Source organism: Haemaphysalis longicornis, unplaced genomic scaffold (assembly GCF_048455015.1).
Source record: "Haemaphysalis longicornis isolate Haplotype H1 unplaced genomic scaffold, Haemaphysalis longicornis Haplotype H1 scaffold_4, whole genome shotgun sequence".
In the NCBI taxonomy this organism is placed as follows: Eukaryota; Metazoa; Arthropoda; class Arachnida; order Ixodida; family Ixodidae; genus Haemaphysalis; species Haemaphysalis longicornis.
In genome coordinates, this window is record NW_027526361.1 from 69,979,342 (window position 1) to 70,006,027 (window position 26,686).

The following is a 26,686-nucleotide window of genomic DNA, read 5'->3' on the forward strand; positions in this document are numbered from 1 at the left end:
CTGCCTACCTGCTTGCTGTACCTATTACGTCGCCGCCACCGCAAATCCCCACTTGTTACAAACTCAGAGGTTTTCGCACCGTTAGCAGTCGTTTTACACGATGGGTTTGATGCGCCTGACATGCCAGGAGTGACATCGCTTGTAGTATTAGAGCGACGTTGCTTGTCTGCAAGGCGGTGCCGGTCAAACAAGCGTTATCAACGCCATAATTCTAACGGCACATTCCATTTATTTCGTGGCTGCCGTGGCTTGCGCAGAAAAGGTCGGGTTGACTGCGATAGCTTTGCTTGAGTCAAATAATGGAGCTTTGGCTCAATCGCTTGCAGCGCTAGCAATGCGGCCTCGTCTGCAAGACCGGTGCGTGAGAAACAAGCGTTAGGACAGCCAGAATTTCAAAAATGCAGCATAAACTAGACCATCGTTAAAGGAGGCGATGACTAGACACAAGCAACAATATTCGTTGACAACTTACGTAAGTATAGAGTTGTTTTAGGCGCCTTGAACACGCCCGCCGACATAGCTGTTTGTTAACGCGTCTGTTTACTGTTTTGTAGGTCAATGGTTCGATTCCTCGTCGAACGTTTTTTTTTCTTTTTTCTTTTTTTTTTTTTACGTGAGGGTTTCATTAGCTCCTTTTTTAACGACCAGGGTAAGCACCTGTTCCTTGCTTTCTATCACGCCGACATTTACCGCCCTCTTCCTAAACCCAAAGTAGCTCGTTTTCTCGCACGTTCTCTCTTGAGAAGCCCGCCGTGAAAACAAAACCAAAACAAACGTCAAACCTCTTTACAATATCAGTATATATGTCAATTACTTTATGTGTATTCACTTTTTGTGTTTAAAAACCTTAAATTTAAGTTATAAACACATTTCAGACTTTGAAAGCAGAAAGATAATTACCAACATTACAGTAGTAACACAATTTTCGTCAAACATAGAGGTGCTGCATTTGAAGTCTGGCAACTATCTCTCACTTTTGTGTGTGTTTTTTCATGGCGTTTTGTGCCGAGTGGTTGGTGGCGTGATTTAATCTGTTTTATCTATTTCAAGCTTAAATCATAGTTATAGAAGCTTTATGGGTGATGTCTACCCTTCTAACCTACGCGTGTGTTGAACATGGGGACCCCGGAAGAACGATCATCGCCGGATAAAATACTGCGCGTCAAAAGTGGATGACATTGCATCAGAACAAAGCGTGTTCGTGTGTCCGCGAGATGAAGACGACAGTGAAGGAGAATTTTACGTTGGAAACATCGTTTTTGCTCGGGTAAGTACGCATTTTTTATTATTCTGTATTTGGTTGGAATGAGTTCTGGTGTTTATGGGTCAGTAATTCGCTAGACCCCCATCTCGTTTGCTCTGAGAGCCTACGTGAGTTAGTATACTTGTTTGGCGCCCAGTCCACCGTTTCCGCAGAAGTCAGCATCAATTTACGCTGAAGCTAGACCTTGGCTACGATGCTCGCGCTATGGTACACGGCTGCTAATAATTTCACATCACGCAAGGCTCTTTAACACCGGGGCGTTTGTTTATGTGTCTCTCAAACAGTGCCTTTGCGGTTGCAGATCGCAGTCGCAATTTCGCGTGAGTGGCACAACGCTGTGATTAGTCCTCCCTCGTGAATACCCGCGGTATACCAAGAAATAACATGAACAGGAGGTTCCCTGGAAGTGCATGTGAAAACGCGTACACGTGATTCCATGGCTGGCGTCTCGTAGGTGTTGTGAAATCTCTCCCCCCCCCCCCCCCCCCCCCCCCCCCCCCTTCACGAATTCCGTGCAGTGCGCTTCGCAGCTATTGCGCTCGCGAGACCGGCGACCGTACGCCTCGCGGTCTTCGGGCCGCGATATGTGTGCTGTTCTCGTGAAGCTCGACAACAGCGAAATTGCCGTACTCGCTCGCCAACGCGCCCCGACAGCGTACGCGTCGACCGGGTGCTGACGGAGTTGTGCTGGAAGAAAAGCAGGCAAGAGATGAGGGCGCACGAGGTGTAGTTAAACATGAGAATTTACAAAGTGCAAGGTGGAGAAATTAGTATGCAAGGGCCGGAAACGGTGAGAGAGTTCGGGCCGCGTGCCAGCGAGCGAGTGCGGTAATTTACGTTGCCGAGTTTCACGAGTCCGGCACGAATATGACGACGCCCGTCTGAGAGTTCATAGAGGTATAGAATTCACATACGTGCAAATTGAAGGTGAAATGCGCGCATGTGGCCTCGCAGGGAGTTAGCATAGTCTCGGGGTAGTGGGGGAGATTTCACAACGCCTACGAGGCGCCTGCCGATTCTGTCAGAGTAGCTCTCGTGAAGTCTGGGGCTTGATATCAGAGGCATATGTATTGTTTAAATTAGTGCAGAAAATTGAGCCAATTCGCAAGTTCTCATTTTCGCAAAACCGCAGGCCATACAGAGACTAACAAAAAAGCTGTAGGCACTCACTCAACTCGATTTATATTGGAGAATTGAACGTGCAGATACAAGTCAGACATTGAAATGGAGGAGCCTCAACTATCACACACCAGTTCCGATTGAAAGCAAGGGATACAGATGAGCTGCTAGCATGCGTTCCATGCAAATTAGCTCAGTAGCTAGCTTTGCAGGTTACTGTCTTTAAACGATTAAAAATCTACTTGATGTAAGCATTCGTGCTTTGTGTGTGCTCTTCTTGTATTTCAACAAGTGTCAGCACACTCACAGATTATGCACCTGCAGGTGCTGCTGCTGGCTGTCCTGGGTCAGCTGCCTTCCAGTCCAGTTTCAAAGGCTTTGCCAGGGCCTCCCTTGGCCAACCGACACTGCACCTGCTGTACCCAAGTACTGCCTGGCCTTTCGTTGGTGCTCCGTACGCTTTGCCGCCAGGAATGGTCATTCATCCATCATCTGGCTGCTTGGACCACCCGTTCAGAAGTCAGCGCATTTGCTCGACACATCGGTCCAGGCACTGCTGCCATATCGGTGCACCCACCGATTATGTATTTTCAGGTTAGTTATTGCATGTTGTGGAACTTGCCATGATGTATACCTGTTAGCAGTGCTGTGGCCTCTGATTATTTGAAACATTTTCATGAAGCAGTGCTGTGCGTATGGAGCGTGTCATTGCTTAGCAGAGATATTGAAGAGAATCTGGGGCTGACGACTAAAGGGCAAGAAGAGAAATTGAACTGACTTTGAAGCAAGTATTCGTATGTAATCAAGCCAAGCAAACATTTAGGATCTTTCGATATGGTTTTAAACTTGCAATACAAACTGGTCTACTTCAGATCATACTGGTAATAATCATACTATACCGAAAAGTACATCCCGCAGTCTGTAGAATTCTGACAGCGCTTTTTTCGCAGTCTCTCATGACAGGCACTAATCTCAATGGTTGGAAGATAGTCGAGGTAGCACCAGTCTTTAAATCAGGAGACGGTACTTCACCATTAAATTTCCCTAACAAGCACCATATGCAAGGTCAGGAAACATTTCATCCACTCTCAGGTCGCTAATTATTTATAAAATCACAATATCACATTCGAGTATCACCACGGTTTTCACAAGGGTTACTTGAGAAACACAACTTTCAGGATTTGTTCACGATCTACATTGATCCATTGACACAGGCTTACAAACTGCGGTAGTTTTTCTCGATTTTTCTAAAGCATTCAATCGCATTGCACACCACAGACTACTTCTCAAACTTCACCCTAATGTCCTCACTTGAGCAAAAGATTTTCATTCTTCTCAAATGCAGTTTACTTCTAATAACTGTATACTTCTTTTGCTCGTGCCACTTTGTTGTCCCCCCAGGCAGGTTGCTTGGTCTATCTTCCATGTTGCATATCCTCCCATGTAAGTCTATTTGCAGATGATGTTGTAATTTATCACACAATTTCTTTCAACTACTACCGTCAATGCTTTCAATCTGATCTTAGCACAATTAACTCCTGGTGCTGCAAATGGCTAATGTCGCTTATCTCTAAAACAAAGTGCATGACTTTAACGGTGGCAAGTCTCGGATTGTAAATACTTACTTCATTAACAACAGCCTGATTACCTCTTGAGACAAAGGTGTTTTGGTAGGCCGGTAGGGGAGGGGGGATTGCATGGTGGATTTCAAAAGGTACATCGATTGGGAAAATAAGACGTGTGATTAATATTTTCATTTGCACTCCAAAACTCGCTTTATTTCATATGTTTAACCCACTGCCGTGGCTAGGGTGGTGTGCTGTGGAGGCGAATGTCGGTTAGATACCGCTTGGTGTAGCCGCTTTTCAGATGGAGGCAACACGTAAAGACGCCCGTGTTTGGAGATTTCGATGCGCACAAAAATACCCAGATGGTCAAAATTAATGCGAAGCCTTCCCCTACAGTGCTCCCCATATCCCAAGTGTAGCTTTGGCGTGTTAAACCACCGTTTTTTTTTTCATGTTTTTGGTATAGTACCAGCTGCTGTAGCAGCTGCAACTTAAAGGTAAAATTATACATAATGTTTCCAAGAGCTAAATATAAAGGCCATATTGAAGTGCGTTTATGGGTCTATCTCATAGCAGTAGTGAAAGGTTATATACTCTGGTGCAGGTTAAGAACGCCAATGGCTCATGTGGTGTAGTCCAGTGTTTGACGGAATGCCGTGTAGGCAGGTAGAAGCATTATTGCAGTGATGAAACGTAGGTCACTGACCAAGTCAAGAAAGCCATTTAACGGTTTGTTGCTTGTTCACGGTGAGCATGTGTCGTGGAAAACGAAGCTATATATTGGGCATTACGCGGCGCAATGAGTTTGCATAGATATGGTGCAGATTGCCATCCATTATGTTGATAATGTTGGGCGTCGTCTGAACAATGAGGGACTCGAGCAGTAATCGAGAAGATAGATTGCACTCAGTTGTCAGTAATTTTGTCTTGTTCCAGTCGACCACGTGTCCCGTCCTCTCACGGTGCTCTGCCAGTGGACTTGTTTTTGCATGGCCCTTGTTCACTTCGTTCCAGCGCTGCATTAATCTTCTGTGCAGATTGCCCGTTTCGCCAATGTACACTGATTTGCATTCAGCGCATGGAATCTAATAAACAATACCCGGAAGCTTGGAGCGTGAGAGGGGGTCTCTCACGCTGACAATGTCAGAGCGCAGCTTGCTAGTGGGCACATGCACAATGTATGCACTGCGTGTCTTGAAAATGTGTGCGAGAGTTTCACCGATGTGTGGGACGTAGGTAATTGCTGCACGTTTTGATGCAGTCGTTGTCCTGAATATAATGCCTAAAGCATTATATTCAGAAAGAAGCGAAGAGGGCGACTAGCAAGAATCCACATTGACATTAGCAGGCAGAAGCGTCCACAAGGCCTGTGTCAAAACGTGCTGCAATTCTCGTCCTACACATCAATCAAACTTTCGCACGCATTTTCAAGAAACACATTGTGCACATCGTGCAGGTGCCCACTAGCAAGCTATGTTCTGACATTGTCAGCGTGAAAGACCCCCTCTCACGCTTCAAGCTTCCAGGTGTTGTTTATGTTTTGAACAAAAAAAGTGCCATTTAAACGTGACACCTCCTTCCTTGCCGATTTCTGATGCCTGATTGTTCAGTTTGTGGGGATACGTTTAGCAGATTGCTCACAGGTCTAACCTGTATTTGTGCTTGAGCAGTCAAACGCTGATGTTAGCAGTGAAGTAGGTGAAAATTGTACTTTGATTGTAGTTGTGTGCAGATTACCTACATTGTGTTAATTCGTAGAAAAGCAAAATTGAGGTAACCCTGCTAACTGTTCCGCATTGCAGCATTTTATTATGCGAACGTTAAGGAGTTCAGCTGCTTGTTAAAGGTGAAATAAACAGTGGTACAAAAAGAAGAGCATCTACTAAACAGAAATATCTTCACAATCGCAGGATGCCAACGGTCCGCCTACCAACTTGTGTCCTGCATCGTTTCTGCTGGCTGGAGCGGTTCATGGAGCATTTTCCAGCTTCTCAAAGTTTGTGGTCAAGTGCTCCTCCAAGTGAAAGATGCCGCAGAGGGATCTTTTGTTTTAATGCCACAATTTCACGTGCTCAGCAGCAAATTTACTCGTAAGGCTTTTTAAATATTCATCACCCAAGAGGGCATGTTACCTTCGTCTTCGGTGGAATGTGTCTGCACTCAGGTTATTTGTGACAGAAACAAGTCGACCACGTCATGAGAGTCATTGAGGCCTTGTTGATTGTGCATGCTTCTGAAATGACATTTTCATTAAGCTGAATACTTTCCACATATTACGATTTGTGAACAAATTATGGTAAAAGTCATGATTATTGGTACTACACTGCAGGAAGGAAATGCCAACATACGTTTTAAGCACCTCTGATATTTCAGATCGTTGGCTGGTGAGCAATAAAACAAAACTGAAATTTTTTTAAAGTAAAATCAAATATTCGTTGTCACCAGTGCATGACCATAGTAAAAGCTATCTAGTCACCAAATTTAGAATTAGACACGAAATGCCAAGAAAAATAGGGAAATAAACTAGACAGCTGGCTACAATAAACGAATTCGTAAAATTCCTCAATGTCTATCAAGTGATGATTCAGGCGGGTTAGTTAGGATGTCAGTGGGTTTACACACCCAACTTGCAGGGAAGCACATGAGCTCCCAATATTAACATGTTTTTAGTGAAGACCGTCTTCCTTCATTAAGCTGCTTTGCACATTGATGCTAGTCTGATAAATGTCCTGAATTTTTGTTATGATCAATCTTTGTATGGGAACCATATATTTTTATATGATGTCGCTGTGTATTTCTGAAACTGTATCTAGTCACTAATTCCAATTTGTCGTGGTCAGGTTTTTTCAACTGATTCGTAGCTTTTTTAACAATTATGGTATATTTTGTGTGCCTAAAGGAATGCCTCATTGCATGTTTAGCCTATGTAGTGTTGAAAGCGGACATTTTGCTTCAAAGTGGAATGTCGGGCTAGCAACAAGGTACTTCGCGTGCTGCTCACTTTCATTCATGCCATTATTTTTTATATTATCATTTAAAATTAAAAGCCAACCAATTTGCTGTCGTTTTAATTTTGTCACCTACTTTATACTTTCTTTTTTTTCAACTTTGTGTAAGGATTGACTATCCATATTTTTATGATACCAAGGTGTTGGACTGGGCTAGCTGGTACATGTTTGAATGGATGAAAAACCATAGGAAAACCCAGGACACAGAAGAGAACGACGGGACAAACTTGTGCCGTCATTCTGTTTTAACTGTTTCCTGTGTTTACCACTGGTTTTTTATGCATTCAAACATTTTTTATGAGTTTGTTGAACAGTGATTAGTTTAGGTGTGTTCAAACAATTGTTGGCTGCGAAAGCTCCCTGTAGCATTTGTATAAGTGCTCTCTGCTTTTTTTTTGAGCCAATACCCCACCACCAGTCTTCATGAGGTGGTCTTTTGTAGAAATAAGTTGAAATAAATATTTGTTTGCATTGCTTTACATGTTTTGAAAGAATTTCTTGTTCATTCTTGTTTCATTCAACCCCGTTTCAGAATCCTGCTTAAGGCATTTCCTCTGTTATTTTTTTTCAGAACCAGGAAGGGTGCTCATCCTCGGTTCTTGCTGAAGCAGCAGTATCCATACTTCACACGTGAGCTCTGAACACACAGTAATTATGGTATGAAACATTCTACCAGTATAAGCCTGCTTTGTAGACGTCATTGTAGATGTCAAAGCTCTTGGCAGTGTAGTCCAATGTCTGGTGTAACGGGCAATGTCTACAACTTGTAAAAATTAATTTTGTGGCTATAATGTTTGTGATTATTTTAAAATGCACGTCAACTACTATTTAGAATCGCTGTCTAAATTGGCAGCCATTTTCCTGGTGGATACAGAAAGTGAAAAAGCGCATGTGTAGAGATTTCAGTGCACCTTAAATGTCCCAAATTTGCTAAAGCTAATCCAAAGCCCTCCTTGTGGTGCACTTCATATCCCATGTACAGTTTTGCGTAAAAACAGCTAAAAATTTATGATCAATTTAAACTTATTTTAATGTTTTTAAATGCAAATATTCTCAGTTTAAGCTGCCATATTTAGAGTAAAATATTTTGTAACAATTATATAGCTACCAAAGGTTTACAGAAAAGCTTTTTGCTTTTGGTTGTGCACCTTCTTATCAAAAGAAAAATGTTGTTAAGAAAGGCAGAAGAAACCCAACTATGGAAATTAGCAAACCCTAAAGCTGCGGATAGAATGAATGTTTTGTAGAGAATCTTTTGCTGATTTCAGTTCTAGTCAACTCTAAAAAAGTCTATCGACGTAGAATGCTTACCGTGAGGCACCTCGTAATACTAGCCAAAACTAATGGGCCCTGGCTGTTGGCTTTTCATTTGCAACAGTGACAAATGACCCCACATCCACCGGCAGGGACATAATGCAAGGCACCATGTACAAGCTAGCCTCATGATAAAATAATGTTTTCTGAACAATGGCATTACATTTCAACCATGGGCTTCACCAGGGAACTTGTATGCATTGTTCTGTGATGTTTGCAGTTCTTGTTATTGCTATGTGGGGTCATTTAGTCTAAAGGTATGTTTATAAAACTCCAAATACCACCAAACCTTGCAAGTGCTGTACCATATGAATATTTTTCCGTAAAGCAAAAACAATAATGCAAACGAAAATAAATGGCTTGGGTACCCAACTTTTATAAGTAGATTATGAGCCGCAGTACGGAGGGAACTATATTATGAGCCGCATTACGGAGGAAACTATACATTTTGCATTTGGTCTTCCTTGATATTGAACCTTCCTGCTCAGCTCAAGAATAAGGCACTAAACATTGCAGGTAGCTACCTTGATTGGAAGTTTGATGCAATACTAAGAAGCCAAGGGTTTTAAGGTTCAAGGAAGTTTTGTGTGGTTGAAGTGTTGCACACCTAATTGCTTTCACTGCACAGCATGGTTAGGCTCTGCAGTGAATCTCGAAGGATGTGTACTGCAGTTCGGCAAAGTGAACATATAATTGGTTTTTTACGAAGTTTTGGGTAATCAACTACCTCTAAAGTTATAACTGTACTGAGATGTGGCTCCTGACTTTTTAAATTGATGTTTTAACAATCGGTGACACAAGTTCAAGGAAATTATCAGCTGATGTTGAGCTTCAATGGAATGTCTCACAGAACCGAGCTTGGAAAGCACGAATGTTTCATACCATAATCGTGTGTGATATTGTGCAATATGTGGTCTCACACCTGCTGCACCTGTGAACCGAGGATGACGCACCCGTTTTGTACCCCTTTAGGTGGGTGCTTTTGCAGAAGATGCTCCTACAGATTGGGGTGCTAAGTAGCACCCTAGGATACTTTTAGGCGGACAAGGGTGTTTATAAGGCACCTGTCTTCTGGGGTGCTTCACAGAGGGTGCTCCTGCGGCGACAAAATCCAAGCACCCTAAAGGGCGTAAAATATTCAGTTTTTAGGGTGCTCCTGCGGCGACAAGCTGAAGCACCCTTTTGGGCGTAAAAATTTTTAGTGTGCAGCGAAGCTATTGTTGCTGGTTGTAATGTGTGCGGTGTGCGGCGTAATCAAAAAACTGATTCATAGTTACTCCCACCGCGTACCGCGCAGTCAGCATGCGCTCTACAAGCAGCTCCTGGCGTTTTCTAGGCTTGTGCATGGTTTTCCCAAAAACAAAACACCAAGAAAACAGTTTACATGCGTCCGCCCCTCAAGGGGGGAAGGGGGGAAGGGGGGGGGGGGGAGCACAAGACAGCTCGCGCTCAGACGCACAGGTTCGCGAAGTCGCCGGTTCCAGCGCGTGCTGACGCGGCCCACTTTGAGCGAAATGCGAAAGCATGCGGACAAAACAATACGGGCCCTTCGGTCATGCATGAGGAAGACGACGATAGAGATGGATATGACGATAACTACTACTACCACCGTGAAAAGCGACGACGGAACATGCAAATAAACAATTTCAAAGCAAATGCAACGCCTAGTGGTGTGTCCGTTAGTGCTTACATAGAAAGAATTCCTCCAGCTTCGCCATGGTTCCAGCCTTGCGCAATTTAGTGCAAGCTTTACAATTTTTTTTTGTTGTTGTTCTGCTTGAAACAGTTCAAGCTGACATCTTGTTTCAGTACTTGCTTCATCTAACGACACCATCCTTAAAAGTTGTTTCTTTTCTTTTGCGGCCACAAAAAACAAGTCCGTCGTCCAACGTGCATTCCTATATAAAAGAGCGCTGCTACTCTCGGTTATGCACTTAGTATATTTTGCCTCAAATATGGTAGAGGTTTTCTTTGTGCTTAGTAGCTTGTTGACATGTATGAGCCATGCCAGCAGTTTCAGCAGATTGAAACGGTCCTGCACATATACCAGCTCGTGTTCAAGCATTCTTCCCCTTTGGCTCGGCGTCTGAATCGAGCAGTAGAAAAGACAGACAGACAGACAGACAGACAGATAGACAGACGGACAGACAGACAGACAGACAGACGGACGGACGGACGGACAGACAGACAGACAGACAGACAGACAGACAGACAGACAGACAGACAGACAGACGGACGGACGGACGGACGGACGGACGGACGGACGGACAGACAGACAGACAGACAGACAGACAGACAGACAGACAGACAGACAGACAGACAGACAGACAGACAGACAGACGGACGGACGGACGGACGGACGGACGGACGGACGGACGGACGGACGGACGGACGGACGGACGGACGGACGGACGGACGGACGGACGGACGGACGGACGGACGGACAGACAGACAGACAGACAGACAGACAGACAGACAGACAGACAGACAGACAGACAGACAGACAGACAGACAGACAGACAGACAGACAGACAGACAGACAGACGGACGGACGGACGGACGGACGGACGGACGGACGGACGGACGGACGGACGGACGGACGGACGGACGGACGGACGGACGGACGGACGGACGGACGGACGGACGGACGGACGGACGGACGGACGGACGGACGCGGACGGACGGACGGACGGACGGACGGACGGGCGGACGGACGGACGGACGGACCAAAGTTTTCGCGTTGACGCATTTCAAGGAAGACTACGTATGTTCTTTAAAAGGAAAACGCAATGAGATGGCAACCGTCTGACGACGAAGCCTAAGTACCGGGCGATCGCGACGCGTGGCGACAGTGCTCCCGTACAAACACGAGCGCGGAGACAAGTGCGCGCGCGCTGGGCGCGTGGACGACGGAAAGAAAAGTGGAGGCTGCGTAATAAGTCGGCTGATTATACACCGCGCGCGCGTGCTTTATACGTTGGGCGGCCATTAACGGCACCTTTGTCGTCCGCTGCGTGTGTCTGCACAAAGACCCCGCCGGTGCCCTCGCGGGAGATGTGCGCCCGCGAGGAAGAGGAAAACTTGGCTCGGTAAACCTGGACAAGCACCCGCGTGTTATGCGCCTACGACGCTTTTGTTCCCACCTCCCTCGTACACATTTTCGTTTGTTGCGAGCCATGTAAAGAGATAAGCTGGAGGCGAGAACGTGAAGAAAATCGCCAACCTGCATGGGTGGCAATACTGACGTGCCAACTTACTCGTTCGTCATAATCGCTGCTCCCCTGCCGCGGTGGCTGAGTGGCTAAGGCGTTGTGCTACTGAGAACACCGGACACGGGCTCGCTTCCCGGCCGCGGCGGCCGCTTTTCTGATGGAGGCGAAAAGCAAAAACGCCCGTGTGTTCGAGATTTCCGCGCACGTTAAAGATCCCCAGATGGTCAAAATTAATCCGGAGCCCTCCACTACGGCGCGCCTCATCGCCTGCGCTGCGTCGGCGCGTTCAACCCTACAAAGAATCAATCATAATAGCTGCTCCTTTTTCAGGGGGGGGGGGGGGTATTCAAGACCTTACCACACTCTTGAAACTGTTGTGCAGCGAAGCTTAAGATATATTGAAAATTTGGGGCTTCACTTGCCGAAACCTCGGCACATTGCTTTTTTCGTTCCTCGCTTTTATCATAAAAACTGCTTCTGTGGCTGGGATCGCACCCACGTCCTTGATCTCAGCAGCAGACCGCCCTAGCCACTCCGCCACTGTCAGGGTTTAGAGCAAAGCTGTGTATATCCGGGGTTCCGTGCATTTATTTGTATTCTGCCGAGTCACCTTGTGGAGAAGCCAACTTTGTCGTGAATGCTCATAAGGAAGCAGCTGCAACACTTGTTTTATGTACATTTTCCCAAAACACTGATAGGACAATCGGTCGCTAGGACGACACTATTTTACACCGTGTTTGATTTAGTTGTCATAATTAGTTCACAATAAATGAGTTGGTACCTGTGATCAAAATTGTCATGTCTGTGTCGTGCGCTAAACAGCGTCGCTGGTCATCCACTTTCACCTGGTGAAATGGTTCATTATTCTGTGTGCTGTTTGAGGTAGCGCTTTTTCTTTTCAATGAAAGTAATAACCTAATGTACTGTAGCGAAAGTGTTTGCCATGTCGGTGGGCGTAATGTTTAGTAAAAGCGTTGCCGATATGCTACGTGGACACGGTCTAAATTTTATATCGAGCTCAATTAAAGCGGTTGAGCGGTGAGATTTTTGAGAGAAAAAGGGCGAGACTCTGACTTGTCGGCCTCAACAGTCCCCTTGTGTTTGTGTTCAAAATCCCTGTCACGGAGTCCTTTACCCTCACAGTTAATTTCTGTAAAAACTTTTTGGACTACCCCTGCCGTGCAGCGTGTTTTCGTGTTTACGCGACTATGACATTTCCAATGACAGTATCTTCCTTAATTTGTTGACATTGTACTACGCACCGCACAACAGCGCACGTTAGTGCATCTGCCCAGACCTCTGAGAGTTCTGCCTGAAAGTTCTGAGAGTTCTCCATTTCCTATATTTCGAGTCTCATAATTGATAAATTATAGAACTTTTAAACCCGCGGAGCTCCTACAGAACTCTTCTTGCGTAACAACTTTCGCGTATCCATTGCAAAATTTTACGAGTATGGAAGCTTTTCTGCCAGAACGATGCACTCTCGTGCATCCGGGACAACTTGAGCTGAAACCTTATTTCAGGGTGGTGGTGTGTGTATCCGTGTGTGTGGGGAGGGGGGGGGGGAGGGGTGAACCCGCACGAACTCAGTTAATGAAGTCACCTATGTAACCCTGCACACAGACGTAGTTGACTGCGATAGTGTGAGTATGAAACTTACCCACAACACATACACGTGCAAGAATAAAACAAAATTACACCATCTTCCAGTGCGGAACCCTGATGAGGATGCGAAGCATCATGGGGGTTCCGTATGGTTCCATTGTGTTGCCGTTATGTTGAGTGATCTGGTGTTTAGTAGCGCCAGAGTGAATTCCGCGTCCGGGTCCACACCGGTGACAAAGGCACGCAAGTACTGTTGTGTGACGGTGAGTAGGCGGTAGTTCTCGAGGCGCCGAAACTCGTCCATCATGTTCTTGTCGATGTTGTCGTCTCTGTGGTAGAATCGGTAGTCTCCGTCAGCGTTGATGAGGTAAAGGTTGTTGACGTTGGTGCACCAGCTGAGAGCAACGTACACGCCCTCTTCTTCGGAGCTTTGTCTTCTTCTCCTTCTTCTTCTTCAGTGGTTCCCCTTCGGAAAGATGACGACGGTGGTTGGACGCGAAGCTATCTCGTGATGAATTCTGTGGTTGACCAATCCCTAGGGGCATCCTGCCACAATCATCATCAGCGGTGCCTGGTTAGGCATGCGCAGTGGGGGTGCGGATGGCGGACAACAACGACAACAACAAGAGAGGGAAGGACACTAATCTAATATTTATTCACAAATACATGCGGAAGTTTAGCGTCTGTTATCTCGCAAGATCTCGTCAGTAATCTACTCGATGCAAGAACAGGAAAACGGGCCTGAGACTCTGGTCATCCGAAAGCACCCTTTAGTTTTACGGGCTTGTTTTCTTCATTTAATTTTTCCCATGCGGACTTGAGTGTAATTGAGAGAGCATTGTTATTTTTCCCTGGGTGAAGACCCGTCCCTTCACAAATAGTCGCCTCTCTCGGCCACTCCGATATACATCCGCAGAAACAATATACACGCAAAAACTTATGTTCAAACTTCGAAGTTTAGTCAGTCTTTATGAATGCTTATAGGTAAACACCAACAATACTAGCTGACTCCTTTATACCACGGGACGTACAAGTTAATATATACAGTTTAATATAGGTACGACATATCCTTCGTTTCGCAGGCCATAGCTGATGCCAGCAACAGAAATAAGGAAGTTTTCAAACGTGATATCGTCCATATCGCCTGCAGCGCTGCACGGCTTGTGCTTGTTGGGAAGTTTCGACTAGGGAAGACAAACGGCGCTTGCTGTGCGTTCCAGGCATTAGTGCAGCCATGACTCATCTAAAGCTTGGGACGTGCAAAGAAAATAAGAAACAAAGGAACAGAGGCAGAAGGAAAGGAAAAATGAAGAAAACGCATTCCCGCCCCTTTCGGCACGACTGAAAGGGGCGTTACGTTCCGGGGGCATCGTAGGCAACAGCAGCGCGATTTGAATATTCAGATCAGCGCCGCCTTTTCCCCGTAGCCAGGACGCAGGCGGTAGCAGACACACAGCCCCGGCGGAATAGTGATGAGTGACAGAGGAAGAGTTAATGGAGGCACGCGAAGGGCCTGTTTGCTTTGTGACGAAACGCCGTCCCATATTCAAGTTGGAAGCCGCCGAAGGTTGGCAAGAAGGAGTCGATGTGGAAGGGCCGATGTAACCCCATGTCGCCAAATCGCCGGTGTGGGCGAATAAAGAGAAAAAACTTCGCACGAGGCCGCGTACCTCCTCTACCCAGAAAGCCACGAAGTAATACCACGGCTGTCTGCCCAGAGCTGAAAGGTACACTTCCGCAAATTATTGTTGAAAGAGAAATTACTGTATCTTTATCTCGTCTTGCGACGACTGTGCACATATACGTTGCCTTGAACTTTGACAAGCGTCCCGAATCGATATACGAAACTCCGCACTTTTCTGTGACACGTGTTTAACGGTCTAATGAAAAGTTTTTGAGCTACCAATTTCACGGGGGAATTGTTAGTGCAGAGCGCTGGATGCGTCATGAGCGAAAGACTCGTCCAGTCTGTGGAGACATCTGAACGAAAGATTACTGAGCCGGCAAGAGAGAGGGTGGTGCGTCTCTCGTCCAGTCTGGTGCGAGGGTGGTGCGAAAGACTCGTCCAGTCTTTGGAGACATCTGAACGAAAGATTACTAAGCCGGCAAGAGAGAGGGTGGTGCGTCTCCGTTGCTAGGCAACGCTCAGGCATCTTGGGCATGCGCAGAGCAGCGTGCCTGCTGAGCAAAAGAATGCAGAGCCAGCAAGAAAAGTAGGAGGCTGCGTCTTATCTGTGTATGCATGTGTAGTGTGTTCTCGTGATGGAGTTTATGTAGACATGATTAAGCCAGTACGATCAATTGATCGCCCGGCATTGCGCCATGCGAAGAACGCAGAACAACGGCGACAGTGGCGGAAATCACAACGGGAATCAACAGATTCCGCCGTAATTTAAAAGCGTAAGCCCGGGAACCATGCTAATGCTGCTACACCACCGAATGCTATTAAAACGTTGCTAAGCGAGGAACAAGAAATAATCACACCAAGGGTCAGCTACCTCTTGAACTCAAACCACATAAAATGAGGCGAAATTTTGTGGTGCATGTCTATTATAGTGAAGCTTCACTCGTACCAAAGGATCTGTACCTGGTTTCCCTACCGGAACTAAAATTGAACTCCAGCTGCGTGAAGCGTCAGCTATATAAAATAAAGTGTTAATTGTTCCAAACTTTTATGCGAAATATTAAAAAGGTTCTGTAGAGCTTTTAAAACCTGACAAATGCCTATAGAGCAAAAGCTGGTTAATTCGAACCGCGAGGGGACGCCATTTCATTTTAAATTAATGAAAGTTCGAACAAACTAAAGTGTGTAACATGAACAATACACTACAACTGGGAAGTCGTAGGGCGTGTAAACACTTTGATGCTTGAAACAGCCAGTGATTGCGATCTTCATTTTGTCCCTAAAGACGACAGTCAGCCCACTTCGCTCCAATAAACAAATGCAGCGGAAAAACTCATCTTAGCCTTCTTGAAAACTGAAGTAAATACTGGGGGCATTTGATCCAGCAGTCACTTCTGAGCGGATGTCCGCACTATGCTTCGTCCTCGTCCTATACTTGTCATCATTGGCAGCTACATGTTTTGCCCTTTTTACTTGTGAAATGATGCCCTCTTCTGGTCCTCTTCCGGCCCGGAACATGGAGACGAATCTCGGGGGTTGCCAGGAATCACAATGGGGAGAACGGTGTGACCGAAGGCGTGTAACTCGGTGGCACTTCAGTCCTGTGCGCTGCGACAATCGCTGCGAATGAAGAGCGTGGCCCACTTCGAGGAAGCTGCGCAAGTTCATGACATGGTAGCCTCGTGAGGAGCCTGATGTGTAGACGTATCGTCCCTGTGGTCACGTAAGTTATTATAGGATTGTCTTGGGCAATGTATATTGTTCGGAATTTGTTCCCACTGCTGACGCACATCTCTGCAAACCGAGAAATGTGCGGAGAGCCTGCGCTTGGATGCTCTGTATCGCCCGAAGGTTAGTGGAGCATGTTCTGGATATGCTGGCAAGCTGTAACGCAAAACTCCCAGGAAAAGTGCCTGGTACAGTGGCAGCATTCCCCTGACCGATGTGCCCCACATCTTTCCGGCGAGAAATCTGAAAATGTGGGCGATGGCGGCGAGCTTCTTCTATAATAAAACTCCCAGGCATTTCCCCGCGGGTGAACATGGTTAAGTGCGAATGCACGGGGTGATGCTATGAGGGGGGTAAAGTTAAAATCAATCTCCCACGTGGGTATGTGCCATGTCAGCGGCCAGGCAGCGCGCGCCCATCTCCCCCCGTTGCTAAGGAAGACGAAAAGCGCGCGCACCCGCAGCTGTTGCTATGCGGACGGCGGAAGGTTCGGGGTCGCTTATAACGTGCATTCGCACTTAAAAAGACAGATGTGCGCTCCATGACATGTCCCTGTCGATGACCACGCCAAGAAATTTGTGATTTCTGGAGTAAGGTATACCGACTTTCCATTGATAGCTATGAGATATCGGGACATGGGTTTGCGGGTATATGCAACCACCGCGCACTTGTCAGCAGAATGCTCAGTCCTTGCTTTCGGAGGTATGCCCTCGTCGCATTCGCCGCTTTTTGAAGTCGTGCTTGCAGCTGAGGTCGATTGACAACCGAAGGCCAGAGACAGATTTTATTGGCGTAAATTGATACACAGGCAGTGGCCTATTATAGCTATGTTGAAAAGGGTTTACTTTGGCACCGCACCTTGAAGAACACCACCTTGAATGATGTTCTGCGATGTTGGGTCGTCTTCTGTCATTACAAAAAATTAATGAATACTTGAAAGTTTTAGTGCGCACTGCAATATGAGTGAACTTAGCGGGAAAATGATGCCTCGTGGAACGCGATGATAAGGGAGCGGGGAAGGCCGATGTGTGGAGTCGTGAATTTCCTTGTACTAAATGAAAGAGAAATTTTAGCATGGCTGTTTTTATTCCAGGTTCCAGTGTTGGGATTTTGTTAATTTTGCTTTATTCAGTTGGGGAGTCAAGACGGCGTTATCGACTGTATATGAAGCCTATTTGCTTCTTCTTCGCCGTTATAGCAACGAATGTGGTCTAAAGGTTGCTGCGGCAGCGAAGAAGGTGAAAATCGGCTGCAATCGTGAGCTTAAACCGCCGTGATGGTCGTGAAGGTTGCGTACAGCTTCGCTACCTTCACATCTTACGCATTAGTGGGAGCTTCCTTCTTTTTTTTTCTATTTTTCTCCATCTTTTGTCCTCCTTCACTGCTTTCGATGAAAGAGTATGTTTGCAGGTATAGATCCGTCACATGCCCCCCAAGAAAACTATATTAAGGTAATGTAACATAAGCTTAGCAAACCTACACCCAACCTCACCTAACCTAAACCCAATCGCAAGCTAATTTCAACCCAACCTAACCTAATATGACCGAACCTTAACAAGCTTTTTTTTTTTAATTTGCATTAATTCAAAACCGCCCGACGCGACGGAACGACCTCTAAAAAGACTGTCCCGCTTGTGATAGGGTCATCCCTGTTATGGCATTTAGCATTTAGAGAGAGAATATGTATATATATATATATATATATATATATATATATATATATATATATATATATATATATATATATATATATAGTGAAACCCGGTTATAGTGAACTGTAATATGTGCCGCAATTATTTCGATATATCCAATAGTTCGATTTAGCGAAACCCGCCGATAACAAGTTGTTTGTTACGAGTTCGCAATACGCGGGACAACCCCCCGTCCCCGCGTGCGGAAACCAACACAATATGAACTATGTTGTTACTATACGCAAAACAATCCATTTATTGGAAACAATGAGGCTACTTTCCACCTCAACTGCTTACTTCACAAAAAGAAAGGATTCTAGTTTTCCCTTTCATTTTGGCGGTGTCAACTAGCACAGCATTCGAGTCCGTGCCCGTCAATATCGAAGCAATAATGTCTAAGCATATCAACTGCCGAAAGCGCTTCATTAATCATTGGAAGGCTTTCACTCGCGACATCCTCTGCTTCTTTGGAACTTTCAACACCACCAGCTGCCATGTCATCGACGACGGTGTCTGCATCAGAGGGGCTCACTCTGACGGCAACCTGGTCGTCGACGACACTCAGGAAATCCCCGAAGGAATTCTATGGTCCAGTTTTGTTGTGCGCAGTTGCAGTCATGAACCATTTTCCACTAGCCCTGCTTTCCACTCTGCTTCAGTTGTGAAAAGTGTCGGGCGTCATGTCGCTCCATGTGAGGCTCAACGTCTCAACCGAGGTCAATCAACATCTCAATTGCCGCTGTGAGAGCATGCATTTCGGCGGTAATCCGAGGTTCACCGAGTTAGACATATATACAATGTGAACTTTGTTATAAGGAATATGTTTCGCATGTATTGTCATAACTGATTTGTTTTTGTTCGATATATAACATTATTCGCTCTATCCGGGTTCGTTATGATCGGGTTTGACTATATATATATATATATATATATATATATATATATATATATATATATATATATATCAAGGTTGCAGTCGTCATTGCCAGTGCTATTCGGCTTTTTTTCGAAATATATAATAGGGCCGAATGACGTGTGCTTGTCACGTTTCTTTGATTCATTGATAAATAAGCGAAAATATAAGTCGAGAAAAAATCCGCCGTTTTCCGGGAGCGGGACTCGAACCCACATCTCCGCATAACCGGTGCGGTGCGTTAACCAATTACGCTATCCCCACAGCGGCTTCTCTCTCGACTTTAAAGCGGGGGTTTATATTTACAAGAGCTCTGAGGCCGGTCAACTAGCGCCGCCCCTCGACTACCGCGGGAGACGTAGAACGTCTTCTTTCCCAGCGGCCGCCACGTAGAACGTGGTCGGAGGTCGGGGTTAGCAATTGGCATATCCGAACTGCTGGAGCCAGTGCCTCGTAATGCATGTAGCAGAACAGAGAGATACGGGACGAGGGACTCGGTAAAGATACATATCAAGGTTGCAGTCGTCATTGCCAGTGCTATTCGGCTTTTTTTCGAAATATATAATAGGGCCGAATGACGTGTGCTTGTCACGTTTCTTTGATTCATTGATAAATAAGCGAAAATATAAGTCGAGAAAAAATCCGCCGAAACGTGACAAGCACACGTCATTCGGCCCTATTATATATTTCGAAAAAAAGCCGAATAGCACTGGCAATGACGACTGCAACCTTGATATGTATCTTTACCGAGTCCCTCGTCCCGTATCTCTCTGTTCTGCTACATGCATTACGAGGCACTGGCTCCAGCAGTTCGGATATGCCAATTGCTAACCCCGACCTCCGACCACGTTCTACGTGGCGGCCGCTGGGAAAGAAGACGTTCTACGTCTCCCGCGGTAGTCGAGGGGCGGCGCTAGTTGACCGGCCTCAGAGCTCTTGTAAATATAAACCCCCGCTTTAAAGTCGAGAGAGAAGCCGCTGTGGGGATAGCGTAATTGGTTAACGCACCGCACCGGTTATGCGGAGATGTGGGTTCGAGTCCCGCTCCCGGAAAACGGCGGATTTTTTCTCGACTTATATTTTCGCTTATTTATCAATGAATCAAAGAAACGTGACAAGCACACGTCATTCGGCCCTATTATATATTTCGAAAAAAAGCCGAATAGCACTGGCAATGACGACTGCAACCTTGATATGTATCTTTACCGAGTCCCTCGTCCCGTATCTCTCTGTTCTGCTACATGCATTACGAGGCACTGGCTCCAGCAGTTCGGATATGCCAATTGCTAACCCCGACCTCCGACCACGTTCTACGTGGCGGCCGCTGGGAAAGAAGACGTTCTACGTCTCCCGCGGTAGTCGAGGGGCGGCGCTAGTTGACCGGCCTCAGAGCTCTTGTAAATATAAACCCCCGCTTTAAAGTCGAGAGAGAAGCCGCTGTGGGGATAGCGTAATTGGTTAACGCACCGCACCGGTTATGCGGAGATGTGGGTTCGAGTCCCGCTCCCGGAAAACGGCGGATTTTTTCTCGACTTATATTTTCGCTTATTTATCAATGAATCAAAGAAACGTGACAAGCACACGTCATTCGGCCCTATTATATATTTCGAAAAAAAGCCGAATAGCACTGGCAATGACGACTGCAACCTTGATATGTATCTTTACCGAGTCCCTCGTCCCGTATCTCTATATATATATATATATATAGATATATATTGAAAGGGGGTTTATTGGTAGCGAACCGCAGTCACAGAAACGGGTAGTCCAGGCTATGTCGGACAGACTAGTCGTATGCTTCTTCTGTCTCGTGACCGCTGCTGGCGATGATTCGTGAACCAGCCATACGGGCGGGTTGGCCAGTGGTTGCACCAATTTCTCATTACATTACCCCCCCCCCTTTCCCCGGAGAAGAGAGGGCCATCCTGGCTGTTGCGGCATGGCACCGAAGAAACGATCGGTTCGTGATAATGCTTCAGACGCTGCACGTGCACAGTTTCACGACCACGCCTTCGGAGGTCCGCAGAAGGGGTCATAGGCTCTACAACGTAATTGACTGGGGAAACCCGTTCAATGACGCGGTAAGGTCCGTTATATTTCGACAGGAACTTGCTGGATAATCCCGGTGTAGTAGAGGGCACCCAAAGCCGGGTAAATAGGTGGGGTCTGCAGCAACGTCATCATGACGAGATTTTTGTCTCCACTGTTCTTCGGCAGTGAAACGTCCCGCCAGTGGTCGGCAGTCTTCCGTGCGCTTCGTGGCATCACAAAGGGGCGTACACTCTGAAGGATCGGGTCGGTAGGGCAGGATGGTGTCCAGAGTACACGAGGGCTCACGTCCGTACAGCAGAAAATAGGGAGAGAAACCCGTTGTGGCTTGGGTATACCACATCGCTTCATACTAATATATTGCCGCGAACCATGCATTGGGTTTGTTTATTTATGTTTTACTTTTACCGCCCGGCTGCGTCGGTCTGTGTTATCTGTGTGCCAAGGGAAGCGCGTGTTTCATTCTTTCTTTCTGTGCCGCATGTGTTATCTCTTCTGATAGGGAGAGTGTTCTGAACTATCGTGAACAGCCTAGAATAATCTTCTTTGTTCTGGATGTAAATCGACGGTTCGAGAAACAGTTGCGCCTAAAGATAAAAAGCCTGCAGAGCAGACGCCGCTGCATTCCATTCCACACACCGACGCTCGCCAACGCACGTCAAATTGTTGACTGCTGCTTCGCCGCCTGTGTACTTTTTGAGTTGTTAGGGGAGCACAAGTTCGCTCCAATAAACTTGTTTTCCTTGAAGGCAACTCCATCGTCTTTGGCCTCGGGACAATATACTAGAGGGAAATGTGGCACTGCAGTCGCGGGCCATCCTGGGCGCCGCCATTGCAGCTAGCGACGTTCCTCGCCTACGTGGCCTGGCTGGCCACATGGCTTTTTTTTTTGTCTCGAAGTCAAAATCAACAAAAAGGGGTAACATTTCTTGGTTTATCATCTTGCATGAACCTTCTATATAATCACTGACAGCTAAATGATTTTGAAGCTTCAATTCTATAATAACAAAACAAATATGAATATTTTACAGTTTTTTTTTTTTTGCAGCCAGAGGCACCTTTTCAGCCTGTTCATGAGCCATGCCAAGGATAAGTGGCACTTGTCTGCCCGGTACATGACAGAACGCTCGCTGAATCGCGGCACCCTTAGACAGCGGCGCCAGATTTCCCTCTTGTACATATTAGTATAAAACTGAATGTTGTATACCACTCCCAACCAACCAGATTGCGAATTCGAGTTCACCTTGCATGACACGAAAAATCGTGATTGTTGAATCGTTCTTCCGACTTCCCGAATAGGGTGGGGCAGCTTTATATTTGTGCTCTATTATTTAGCAAGTTTGAACGATATCACATTTCCAAGAAACAATGCACGATACTTTTCGTTTAGCTTATGGCCATACATATAGGTTTGAGCCTATGATCATGTATCTGCTAACCAGGACGCCATATTTCCGTGTTCGTTTTAGCCCGTCCGGCTCATATTCAAGCTGGATGAAGTGGTTGTGGACATATAATCAACCAACTAACAGTATATCATTATCATCAACAACAAAAACAACCTATTTAGGTGACTTCCTCGTTGACGTCCACCCGTTTCTGTCCTGTGCTGCTAAAGTTCATTCCTTGCCTCCGAATTTTTTTTATTTCATCTCACCATCGAGTTATGGCTTTCCTCTTCTTCTAGTCCCGTTTTTCGGTGTCCATTCTGTTGTCCTTGTGGTACACCTGTTTTCCGTTCGTCGTACCACATGGCCAGCCCAAGCCCATTTCTTTTTATTAACCTGAACTATAATATCATCTATCCGCCTTTGTTCCCGAATCCAGGTAGCTCGTTTTCTGTCCCTCAGCGTTACTCCTAACATACCGAACCGGTCCCGGTACGGTAAGCAGCAAGCTACTTACGCCACTGCGCGTGCGCAGGTGGGGAAATACAGGTACGCATGCGCAGGTCCGCCGACCACGTATTGTAAGCGTTACCGGACCCCTTTCTCCGCTCTGCTATAACTCTATAATGCCCCGACTGCGGTTGAATGCCAGCGAATGATAGAAATGGACATATCAAAGTGTGATTGAAATCATGTGTGTCGGTTTATTCGGCAACGTTCTAAACACATCCTACGTCCTTCTAAAGTATACACACGTGCAAGACTTGGGGAACTTTCGGTTAGTGTAGCAGCGAAAACACTTTCGTGTGCCCGAAGGGTTCTGGCAAAAATTAATTGCTGGTCCACATGAGCGCTCGCCACGTGCCTCCGTGCCTGCAGCGTAGGTGATTCCTCATCCGGTAAAGAACGAAGTTACATAAACAACCAAGATGCGTGTCCAGCCAGCGAGGAGGCAATTAATTTTCGCCGCTTCTGCCTGCGTGCCACTAATTTTTGCTACATGTGTACAGTTTACCGCGGGAGCTTCTTTGCGTTTTCGTTTTTTGATTGCCCGTTCTGTAAAGCACAACAAATGACTCTACTATAAATTAGCGCAAATTGTTTTGTGACATTTGTGACCCTTATTTGCAACGTGTATGTTCGTGTAAAGAACCAGCAAAGAACCAGTAAAAAACTATGCCCACATAAGCAATGTGAAGAACAAAATAACAAAAAAAAATGGAGGTAATCTACCTTCGTATTGCCTACCCCTTCTTTATACTGTCATTGCGTAGCTTTTCCCCTCACGGCTTTGACATTTTATAGAATATTTGGCTTGCAAAGCCCCAATTTTAAATAGAGCAGAAATTTCGACCATATAGGATTTTTTTTAAATCCCCTGGAGGCTTATAAGTAGGTCAACGAATATTAGACTGCTGCATCCACCGGTCCCTGTAGTCAGCTCCCCACCCGCCTTCATTTACGGACGGACCGGTGGCTGCTTGCGGGGCTTCTGTCTGTCATACTCAATCGCAATGAAAATGTGCTATCTCGTGGATCCTATTTGTTAACCGAAGTTATAGGCAGTAAGGCACTGGTATCGATGCTTCGCACGTAAGCTACACTTCACAGGGGATACGGCGAAATTGTTAGTAATGTAAGAAAACTGGAAAGTTCAATGGCTGGTTACCGAAACAGAATTTAGAAAGAAAGAATAAGGTTTTTTTCTGTCAACGCATCTTATCCTCTGATATTTACAAACAGTATATAGCGAATTTACACCTATGCTGCACTTGCTCACTTTTAGGGGCGAAGCCCCTTAGGCACTTGGGCTGTCGGCGTCTCCCGTCGACGTCTTCGTTTCATGTAGTCACGGTACTGAAATACCGGGACATTCGTTTTCCAACGCCTCACGCTAGAACTTAACCGTGTTAAAAGAACACACCGGGACACTTGTTTTCCAACGCCTCACGCTAGAACGTTTCATCTCTGTGGGCGAAAACGCGTACTCAAAGAACACACCGGGACACTCGTTTTCCAACGTCTCGCGCTAGAAAGCTCCGTGCTTCAAAGACGCGGCACTTTTACAGCAAAGCTGTAAACCTCTTCCCCCAACTGGTTTCATCTCCGTGGGCAAAAACGCCAAGGCGCCAAGAATACACTTATACACTGCATGATTCGCCCCTCCCCAGGTTTCACGTTATACTCGGTTACAACTCAAGAACGGCACCACCTCATGTAGTGTATCACTCCGCCAAAGCGCAGGACCCGTGACGTCAGTGCGCGCGCGTTTTGAAAGGGGTTTGCTATGAATGCGTGATATCGTCTGCCTTGTCTCACGAAGTTTGTTTGTCGTCACTGGAGTCGTTTATAAGCATATTAAGTCCAAAAAACCTCGGGAACGGCTCACTCCATGTTCAAAATATTCCCAGTAACGCCCTACTTGCGCCCCGCGGAGAAACATCCGGCTACGGTGATAAGGCACAGCGGCAACTTCCGGTGCCGTTCTTAAGTTGTCACCGAGTATAGTGGAGATGTACCGGGATTTTTAAAAAGCCGGAGCAAGGCGGGTGCATCTGGCTGAGCCTCAAGTTTGGGAACAAGAAGGTTGAGATGTTTGTGCATTCTTAAAGGTCTGCCAATGAATTTGTAACAGCGAAGCTGTTTAGCAGATCGTAATTACTCGTGTCAGCAGTTAAAAATACCAAGAAATTGCCGAGTGCGCGCTCGTGAGCGCGGGCCTCGAGGCGGCCGCCCGGCAGTTAACAAAACCAAGAAAATGGCTAGCTCTCGTATGTGCGTGCCTCCTGAAGACCGCACAGCATCCCCTGTGCACGTTTGTCAAGTTAAGCATACCCACGTAGGGAGATATGCCAAGATTGCGAAAACCGCTTGGCCGTTAAAATCAAACCAAGAAAATGCCGAGCGCTCGTGGGCGGGGGCCTCACGGCGACCTCCCAGCGTCCCCGGCGCACGTTTGTCAAGCCAAGCATACCCACTTAGGGAGATTGGCCAAGATTAGTCAAAAAGACCCCAACGTTGGCCGTAATCAGGGCAACACTTGCTCAGAACGAGAAAGACACGTCATAGCTAGCATGCACGGCCCTCGAAGGTGATGTCCAATTATTAACTATTCTAATAAAATGAAGGAACCTCACACTACAACGATTATGGGGTAAAATTCGTTGCGGCAGCGAATAAGAAGCAAATCGGCTGCAATGATGGACCGAAACTTTCGGGATGGTCGTGAAGGTTGTGTACAGCTTCGCTACCTTCAAGTCTTACGCGTTAGAGTGAACTTCCTTCATCTTTTTTTTCTCAGTTCACTATGCAAGCTTAGAAAACGTCCGTGGCTTTGCAAACCACAAATTGATGTTGAGTTAGCCGATTACAGGGGGAATCTGATCTTATTATAGTCTCCAACGAGTTGAAACACGGAACAGGAATACGAACATTACGTCAAAAAATTGGCCATGTAACCACTATAGTACATCATAACACCGCCATATACAGCCCTTAAACCATCTTTATTGACGAGACCTGCTAGCCACAATACACATTATGGCCCGGTTCACCGTGCCAAAATATCCCTACTTAAGAATTACAACCCCTCCCATCAAAGAAAACGTTTCAAAAACCAGGTGTCGGCAGAGCAAAGGAAAGAAATTAGCGGACGCACTTTTCTTCACCTATTGGAAGCCCTATAATGAGTAAGAAGGAAAGGGAAGTTCTGAAACATTATGAACAAAGGGAGCGAGTGCCAAACTGAAGGAAAAGAAAGTCAATGAAAAAAAGAGAAAGGCGGTAACTTTAAATGGGTTCAAGGTACCAGTTTTCAGTTACCAGGATGCAACTTCTTAAAAGAGAAAAGCGTGTTAGCCGTTAAAAACCCCACAGGCTGTCCCTTTGTCTGTGGCAGCGGCACTGAAGACATCGGGCCGAGATATCAACGCGAAACCAACGCCTGAACGATAACAAAGAAACCCAAGGAACGTCCTGGGCATGTGAATGAGTTTGCGGTGAAAAAGCTGTGAAGTCTTCGCTGCTTTACCTGCTAACAGATAAAATCACGTTCATTGCGTAGTGCATTCCTAATGGGGTACGACCTGTCTCCGGCACTGGGCGATCCACACACCCTGAACGAATGGGACATGGATGATGCTCCGCTGTAAGTTTGGCGTATAGGTAACCTTAGCTTCGACAGAGCAAAATGCAGCTGACCCAGCC

General features: G+C 46.2%; 1 long non-coding RNA gene across 1 annotated transcript; it reads left to right on the plus strand.

Moving 5' to 3' along the window:
- Positions 1-629: 629 nt before the first annotated feature.
- LOC144178890 (uncharacterized) lies at positions 630-7,438 on the plus strand. Its single transcript, XR_013324086.1, has 3 exons — positions 630-1,267; positions 2,708-2,977; positions 5,862-7,438. It is a non-coding gene; the product is annotated as an uncharacterized LOC144178890 (long non-coding RNA).
- The last annotated feature ends 19,248 nt before the right edge of the window (positions 7,439-26,686 follow it).